Source organism: Diadema antillarum, unplaced genomic scaffold (assembly GCF_040938485.1).
Source record: "Diadema antillarum isolate AM-2024a unplaced genomic scaffold, OU_Dant_1.0 seq00000953_RagTag, whole genome shotgun sequence".
Lineage (NCBI taxonomy): Eukaryota > Metazoa > Echinodermata > Echinoidea > Diadematoida > Diadematidae > Diadema > Diadema antillarum.
The window spans coordinates 791,353-801,562 of record NW_027271801.1 but is presented as its reverse complement, the minus strand read 5'-3'; positions in this window follow the sequence as shown (position 1 = coordinate 801,562).

The window sequence follows — 10,210 nt, the reverse complement described above, 5'->3', positions numbered from 1 at the left end:
TACTTTGTTTTTTCTTTGACGCTAAATCGTAGTGAAATGAACACTTTGTGTAACTTAATTTAAATGAATAATGAGAGCTTCAGTATACATCGCGTTTCATACACATATCATGCACGGCTGTCGGAATATATATTTAGGAAGTATACATGTACTTTTCACAGCTTTCTTGAATAAGTACAAGGATTTTAGGGTTAGAGAGTTTCAGACGTCGTAATCAGCGGGTCCATATCTAATAGATTTCAATAACCCTATGCACAGTGCTTGGGATTACATACGACCTGAAAACTATCTCACCACAGCTGAAAGTAGTATTTAAACTTAAAACTGAATTGTATTACAATATTTTTGTCTATATCAGCATTAACCATTGTTGTAGCCCTGTAATCATTATCATCATGAATAAAAATCTTTATGATCTTGAAAACTTTGATCATTCTACAGACAGAATTAAAAAAAAAGAAGATAAGTTAAGAGATAATCCTGTATACCAGGGCACTTTCAGTTTGCCTTTTCCTGGAAGGTCAAGGAAGAAAAAAGTGAAACTATTTTCCTATTTAGAAAAGTCACCATTTATCATTTTATAAACAAGCAAAAAGAATCGTAGACCTATCCGCATTATATCCTTCATCCTTGAAGAAAAAGGGGATTTTCGTGTTTTGGTTCCATGAGGATGCCTCGTCTTGTTATGGTATTTCAGAACGTTTAATCGTGTATCATCAGAGTGTATTGATAAATCAGTTACTGCACAGCGCGTTCGACAGTTACGCATGGTTATGCAAATTTGATCTTCGAGGCAACTTAAATGTGATATCATATTTTATGGGGATATTTTGAACAAAAAATGTACGTATGTTTCGGTCATTCAATTACAGGTCAGTATTGCAAAGCATGACATTATTTCAGTTTTCCGTCATTGGCTACTATGAAGATACCAACCATAGCCGGACTCCAGCGCGGCGGTGTGTGGGACATCCGTTGCGGAGAGCGGCCGCGGGAGTACACTGACCGACGAAACCCCTTGCAAGCTACACGGCCAAAACACGCACACATTTCATGTGTGCGCCACATGTACGCCTGTCATATAGGTGATAAGCTATTTATTTACTTTTCTAAAAGCATGGTTAAGGAGCATATGATCACCTATAATACCTTACTGACTGAGTAGAAATCGATTTACAATGAATATGCACTTCCAAACAATATTCTGATGACATTTTTCCACCCCGCACAACCGCCCTTTTCGGAGACCACAAATTGCATGATATTGCACGTCATCGCAAACGATCTGATCCGGAATGGATATAGCTTCGACACCACAGCGGATTTTGCGGCTAGAAAAAAAATGGGTATCCCGTCCAAGACATGATATTATCTATATAGGCCTTCTTGAAAGTGCGTCATCGATCTGTAACTTCTGTGACAGGACTATCACGATGACGAAGGAATAATTCCATTTAGTGTATTCAGTATGTCAGTATAATAGAATTTGGGTGAAATCTGCGCACTTGAAGAGCTACGAAATATCTTCGCCAAGTATGGAATTCCATTGTTTTCTGGGACAAATGATTTTTGGGACTTTCTTTGAGATTCGGGACTTGATGGATGGCTATAGTTGTTGTCGCTGTTGTTGTATTCTGGTCCTACAAGCGTGGAGGCACCATGCGTATGTGATAATAATGATAATGATAATAATAATAATAATGATGATGATGATAATAATAATAATAATAATAATAATAATAATAATAATAATGATAATAATAATAATAATAATAATAATAATAATAATAATGATGATGATGACAGCAATAGTGGCTATTTGTATAACGCACAGGTCCACCTTTTGTAGCTCATGGCGCTTCGAAAAAAATATAGATATATTAGACACAGTTGATCTGTCCTCTCAGTTCATCCTCACCACACTGCGGCGGCGTAAATGAAGAAAGCTACCGCGGATTACCGTCTACAGAACAGCATGCAGTTCCGTGAAGCAATGGCGTCAATTCCAGTCGATTCAGCGCAAATAGACTTACTGATTTTAGTTTTCCAAATGAAAATTTAAATGTGTGATTAAGTTCACACCACCAACAATCCATGCTTGCCATATATTCGACGGCTAATTAATTCCACTTAAACCCATCATGGTGTATCTTGTACAAAATATTATATTGTATTCACACTTGCTTATACTATATAATATTTGCTTGATTCCATCTTAGATTGACTCATTCGTGTTGTACTTCTCTCTCTCTCTCGAAATAAAATGGAATATAAAATTGTATGAAATTTTGAATACGAAACAATGGATAAAAAAAGATCAACTTCTTCTTTTGCTGTTGTTATTGTTAGTTAAACCGACAGCTAATGGAGTGTTAATATCCCAATGTTCAACTACTTGCGGGAAAATCCCATATACACATTCTGAGTTAGAACAGATCTGATTTCCTTTTGTGCATTAGATATGATATGCAATGTCTCTATAATGTCACATTTCCCGGAATTAGTGTTTGTAGTTGTAACAATGATGATGATGGTAATTTTAATGATGATAATGATAATGACAATTTTAATGATAATAAAAGTAAGATAGCAGTAACAGAGTGTTATTCACGCTAGGTAGCCTCTTCAGTCTTAACACCGGTGATCATATCAACAGCTGGGCTCAGGTAGCTATTGCCAGATATACCTATTTACATGTCTTGGTGAAGGGGAGATATCCGGAGAATCACCTTGTCCGTTTGAGGATAATAAGCAACGGACAAGCTTCGAACTCATGACCTCCAGTTTGAAAGTCCTGATCCAGTGTTCCTATATGTATCCGCTCTTGGCGCATTTGTTGAAGGAAAGACAAATTTCGTCACAAAATATACCTCATCAAACAGGACGTTGCTCTTTCTCCCAGACTATGCGCTGTTCGTCTTGAATGAAACAAGGACTCTAATATAGCACACATGATATACGCACAATGTAAATAGAAGGGAAGAGATGTTAACCAAAATAAAAAAGCAGGGTACATTGTACTTTTGATGAGGATTAAAGAAGTAAAACATTTGAGTGATTGACTGTTTGAGGATGGAGATGGGTGACCCACTAAAAAGCAAAGCTTGTAGACTGTGAGTCCCACCAGTGTGCGTCCCGCCATTTATTCTCCGTGAGAGTTTCTGAGTGTTTCTCGTCCAGCGAAGCTCCCGATGTTGCCCGTTATGTTGCACACATCACACGATTTACACGTAATGCAACCCCTCATCCCCCAAAACGACAAAAACCCCTACCCCCATCCCCCCCCCCCAAAAAAAAAAAAAAAAAACGGGAGAAGACAGCCGTGGTAAGAGAATAGGAGAGAGGGAATATTGTGTAATGTGAGAATGCTGTTGAATAAAGGGCAGGCGATTTTGCCATAAATGTCAAAAGATATCTTTTTGTTTGTCAGATTCCAGCCCAGCATGAAACGGTGCAGGATTACAGCTTACTTAATAGCTGTATTTGTCTGTGAAGAGTTTCAGATGTTTTCTGAAACGCTCATCAGAATTATTAAATCGAAAACACGGTGTGCGCAAAATCTCAAACTGTTGGAGTTAAGAATTTGATGAGATTGTAGCGATGACTCCCGTGCGCTACGACGATAAAGAAAATTCATTTTCATATTACAAAAACTACGTAAAAACGCACAATATATTTCTTACTGCACCATGAAATTGATAGCATAAATTTACAGTGACAGACAAAGTGATTATAAGGACTGAAAACAGCTCTATGCAAATTGTCACTTGATATGCCATGGTGTAGATCTTTTCGCAGAATCTACTTTGGTGCTATCTGGATAGTGATGTTGATAATAATTTTATTAGTAAGGGTTTCTGTTATCTTTGGTAGCCTCTTCAGTGTTGCCACTGTTCTACCAGAGGGTCCTACCCTATACTATAGTGTTGCCAGGTACCGAGAAGTACACTTCTTGGGTCGAGAGGGACATGGTGAGTAAAATCTTCTCGTCCAATTAGAACGTAGGAACTTGACGGGATTTGGACCCAGACTCCGATCATAAAATACTAATTATGAGCCTTATCCACTATGCCACGGTGCCCCCGCTATATGCCTTCCATTTTGACATGTTTTTCACTTTGACTTTATTTCCACTGAGGGCACCAACACGCTACTCCCAGCTGTCTACAGAAAACATTCCCGAACTCCGCAATGTTTGTAAATCACTTACAACCAGTTAGGCCCGACGACTTATACTTCTTGCCAAATAACCCCGCCTCTCCCGACTGGATGAATCCTTAAGCACGAACGTTCATGTTTAGCTCTTGTAGTAAAAGCAGAACTTGACTTCTTGCTGAAAGTTTGATTTTGTCAAACACCGTTTTCAGATGAAATGTATATGTATGAATGATATCAATCAATGTGAATTAAGTTTTTTTATTTGTTTTTTGAGAGAGCACGCATGGAGAGAAAGTTCGTTTCGTAAATTAGATGTCTGTGTTTTGAGGGTTTGGTTTACTTTGGATTTAATGATTTCTTTTTCTAGTTTGAAATGTATGAACTGACTTGTGCTAGAAGTTATTCGTGAGTGCACGCGTGAGCGCAAATACTTGCATATGATATAAAATCATCAGTACTTACAAGTTCGCTTGCAAAATTGGCGTGCGTGCGTGTGTTGGCTGTTTACGTAACTATGTACAATGATACGAGATGCTTATCACGAAGATACTTGACTACTGTCCACGTGTACCACTTTAACAAAATTTCTACCTCTCCTATTCCTATTTCAAACTGCCCAACCCCCTAACCCTCCTCCCTCTATACCCCTACCCTCTCCATCTTTCTTATACCAGCATCATCCTTACCTCTTGGACAGCGAAATATCTTTTCTGGCCAAGGTTTTATTCACTCACCTTACGAGAGTATGAAGGGTTTCATAATGACATAGCATCTACTTACTTACGTAATTCACAAATCGCAAACATTTTTTTTTTTATAATCCATTGAAAAAAACCCACAAAACACAGACATGTTGGTTACCCAAATTGATCAAATCGATCACGATCCCCGAGCATTACCTCGTCACTTTTCGTGGAAAGCTGGAAATACCAGAGATAATGCCGCAATGCACACGTAAACTCCGACTTCCGAAATTAGCTTTAGTTCCAGTCCGTAAGGTGTAGTCGCTTCTATTTATTTTTCCCTCTCATGACAGCATAATGGAGTTTTAGGCGAGTACCACCTGATCATTTAGGCAAATCAAGTAAAAACTATACGTCATATTTTGTATTTCCATCGTCTCTTCAGATGGTAGGGTAATTCTTTAAGATTATAGAATTGAAGAGTATGACGAGACTAACCCCCTTCAATCAGACAACAGCAACGGTGTTTATCTAGACTACGCCCTCAGTTCATTCATGCCATTGTTCACACGCCGCTCCAAAGGGGAATTCCCTTTTCAACCACGACAGCCAGACCGGTATCCCCCATTTTCGTCGCTCCCTCTGCAACTGTGAAGCTACCGGTATACGTATACAATGTCCTAGTTGAAATGATACATGGTAGGTCTGTGGATAGACCAAGATACAATGTATTCATTCAGTGTTACATGACTTCGTCGACTTATAACGGTTAGTTTCAGATGTACATGTATATACATATATATATATACGTATACAATGTCATGATATATATATATATATATATATATATATATATATATATATATATATACACACACTTATATACGATTATAATGGCATCTTATAAGTGTGATCAAAACTAATTTGATCACACTCTTTCGAATACATTATGTGTGAGATTAAAACCATTTAGGTTTTAATCTCACACATAATGTATTCGAAAGAGTGTGATCTGTGACTTCATTACCACTTTCATGACACCTAAGTGGTTTAGGTTAGCGAAAAAGATTACAGTTAGATCTCGCAATCCTCACTATTTGTTTGCTACAATGTATCGAATAAACACTGTCAACTGTTTGATTGAAAAGTCTGATACAATGAAATATTGCTAACGGATTAAACAAAAAGAAAGAAAGATATATATATTTTAAAGCGTGGCCTTGAAAGATACATACAAAATAACGAAGATCAAAACTAATTTGATTACTAATAAAATTTGACTTCATAATCATTTCTACCTGAAAATAAAATCACGTGTATGTCACAATGTTCTTCAAGACTACTGTCAAATACAAGTAGTCATGATGTTGAATACTTTGCACTGCTGCCTATATAAGCTGTTGTCTTTAAAACTTGTCTGTTGATATACCTTGCTGTAATTTGGAGAGCCACTGTTTACTATTTTCTGGTGATGATAATAATGTTTATCCACTTCATTGTTATGTTTCTGATATCATAGATCCAATGTCAAATAACACATGTGGTGTGAAGTACCATTTCAACTGGATGATTCATTGGGAATTCCCCTTGAGTTCCCAATAAGGCAACGTAACATGGAAGGTTATAAGTGGATAAAAAAGAAGCCAGGTAACACAATGGTATACATACAATCCCTTATTGTCTGCATTACCGTGAAAAGCATAATGTTTGCAACTGTGTGCGTTGGGTATTGTTGGAAAGAGTATTGCTTATAGACTAGACAAAACTCAGTCTTGTTTTTATTGTTGGACAGCATAAGACAAGAAATCAATGCAGTTCTTGGGAACAAGCCTTATGAGCACGCATGATGTGGAATACTTCCTTATGTGCGTTGAATCATGTGTATGGGCGGATCAAACGCAGTCTGCAAGAAGATAAAATGATAGTATGATAGTATGATAGGGGAACATTTTGGTCATGTTCGCCCAGTGGCAGGTCTTACAAACAATACCAGAAGACAAAACGATACTTTAGCACAGTCGAATTATTTGGGTTTTTTAATGCAATGTTAGGTCACCAGAATACTGATAAGTTACTACTTACACAACGTTTGTGGTCAGTAATACACTTGTATTCAGAATGTTCTGATAACATAGGAGCTTGGAACGATTTTTTTTTCGGGGAGGTTGTAAGTAAAAGTACCTCGGCTGTGTCTTTGAACTGATTTATCATAGCCATAGCATAATTATGGCATTTCAAGACGAGACCCCCTTGATTCTATGAGTTTTCCCCTTTAGTCATCATCTCTGTGACTGTAATGCAATGACCACTGGAGACAGAATCATAATAGATTTAATCCAGATTGCATAAATGGACCATCATGTGGATACGTCACACTGAACTATCCAGGCTCAGGATTGGATCTGTTGAATTGCCCTCTACAAGTTTTTGACTTAGTGGGCGTTATCATGATTAATTCAGGTAATAGCATGCCATCGTATCACACGTCGCCTTAAAGCGAGTTCAAAACCAAGACCACTGGTTTTTACACAAACTGTGCGGTGGAAGTTTGGGCGAAATTGAATGTAAAAGAAGAATGATACAGATTTTTGAAACAACGTCACATGTTTGTGATAATAATATGATTAATATGTCATAACTCACAACCACATGGGCGTATTAGAGACTCGTGAGATGAGATGCTTGTGCCATTTCGTCAAGTCACCCACCGACCCGCATTCAAATCAGACTATTTTTCTTACACTGCGCTGGTAAATGGTGGGAGGTTTCTAAGGGAAACAATGTGGGTGTTGACATTATGCACCTAATCAGATTCACACATAGCATTCATCATGTTCATGGCACGAATATGCTCTCGACAGTTGATACCGTTTTGTGAAAACAATATGAATCTTTAAGATACCATAACATTCATTTTCCATGTGTTATCTTACTGAAGCTGCTACAATTCTGTATGGTTGATGTAAGTCAACCTGTTCCTTGGGACCTGATCATTGAATGCTATTTAATCGTATGTTATAGTTTGGGTTTTGTTTTGTTTTGTTTTGTTTTGTTTTGTTTTGTTTTGTTTCATTTTCCACCTGCGAAGATGGCTGGATAGCTCATTATTCAGCTGTACTAGCTGGTCTTCCATGGGGTTACAGTTGGGCGTTTACTGTAGGCGGGATAACTTCACCGGGTTGTATGCATCCCGCTCTTCGTGATCTTAAGTGAAGCAGAATCTTTTACGTGCATGAGGGACAAAGTATTTTGTCTCTTACTAGAGGGGATGGTATGATTACACACAACATTGCTCAGTTAGACTCGGGAATCAAATCCGGGTCCCTTGGATGTGGAGGCAATTAAACACACTACAGACTGAGCCAAATCAACGCCCTAAAAACTATGAGAGCACCAATACCCCATCCTTGATTCTGATTCCATGTTTTCCCTCTAAACATTATTTTCTGTATGATGGTTTTCTAGCAACTCCCTTCTCTCCCATATTACCAGTTATTCATCCCCACCCCATATCAGTATATTTTGTTCAAGAAGTATCCAGGAAAGTACCTACTCGATAGTTGGTCACTTGTTGTGTAAATACCGGGGGAGCGTGATAGGTATGGCAGTTAAAAGGAAAATTACGGACCGGTCAAAAGTTAGTTTGAAAAGAAAAAGTAAAAGTTGGTAAACACAACAGTGCCAATTTACAGATCCAAATCGGATTAAAGATTTAAATAGTTGCGAATTTTTGAAATTTCGCTAATTTTTGCAAAATAGTTTTAGAATACGCAAGAATATGCAAATGCGTGAGCTTAAGATGTCATCACCAAACAATTTTCATTGATTGTATATTTAAAAATGACGAAAATTCAATTTCTGCTATAAAGTGACGTGATGCCGCTCTTGACTGAATGAGATCAAAATAATGATCAGTCAATTACATTATGGATTTATAGACTGTTATGGGGCATATACATTTTGTGTACAGACTGTATTAGGCCTATGGTGTAAGGCGATGACAGCATCAATTCACTTATTTGCATATTCATATTGACTATTCAAGAACCTTTTTTAATGAAAATTATTGAAACTTCACAATTTCATATTATAACTTCTCTATTGCTAATGCTATTTTGATCAAATTTACACTGTTTGCTTGTAAACTTTAACTCGTTCTTTTCATACTCCCTTTTAATTGGTCCGGAATTCCCTACTAACATGACTAAACAGTTTCTTTGTTTCCTGTTGATGTATTTTGTTGTGTCTACTAAAATTTATCTTATTGTATCTTTATATGTTTGTTCGTTTCTCTCTGTTCACTCAGCGATGCTAACATGTTATAATTCTTTCTCGGTCCTTCTCTCCCAATTTCTGTCTTTCTCTTACGACCATATTACATCTATCTAAAGATAAAAACTAAGGATTATACCCAATCACCTTATGTTAAATCATTTAATGAATATTGTGTTGTCGCTGGAAAAAAAAAATTATGTTTACGCCTCTATGCAGTGTAGCCAATGTCAGACTGACGTGCACTTATAGACACAGCAAAAGATATTTAAAACCCTTTCTACCTCCCAGGTTCAACACAATTGTCATGGTTTATAATTATTGTTTTAAAGTTTTATCCAATTATTTCATTTTCTGATGTCTTTCTTTTTTACTTCCTAGTCACAATAAATTTACATTATAATGAAGAACTTTGTACTGTAGCTGCAAATTTTAAAATCATCGCCATGATTTTTATTTTTTTACACTTTTTTTACTGTTTTCCTGTACCTTTTCGAGCCACCAAAAATGAAATTTGATTTTAAATGAATTATTTGCGTGTGTGTGCATGTGTGTGTTACTCGATCATACCCCCCCCCCCCCCCCCCGGCCCCAACCCGGTAATTCCTGCGTACAGCCCTGGGAACACAGAACTATAAATTACAAAGAAAAACAATTGAAGACATATTTATAGGTTCGTGGAAGTGAACGAAACGTACTTTGTCTTTTAAAAGTTCCGCATAATTATAAAATCTGACGAAAGGAGGAAAAGGCTATACATTTCAGGTCCAGGAGGTACCTGCCTCGTGCTAAGTAAAATTTCCGTTTCTGGCGTGATATCCCATTGTTATTGCCCGACGAGCTATAAATATCCCCAAAAGATGCGAAAACAAAAACAAAAATATAACACACTCCCTTGCTTGACGCGCTGTTCATCGGAAATCCGTTGCCGCTACGTTTTAGAGTATGTGTGCAGTCTCAAATCCCCCAAATATCAAAGAAACAAAACAAAACAACTCGCAAAAACGCAATTCCTGTGAAATTTTCCACGGAACAAAGGACACGTCGCCTTCCTGAATGTCGGTCACGCTTTTTATGAAAAAACACACTCCAAGGAG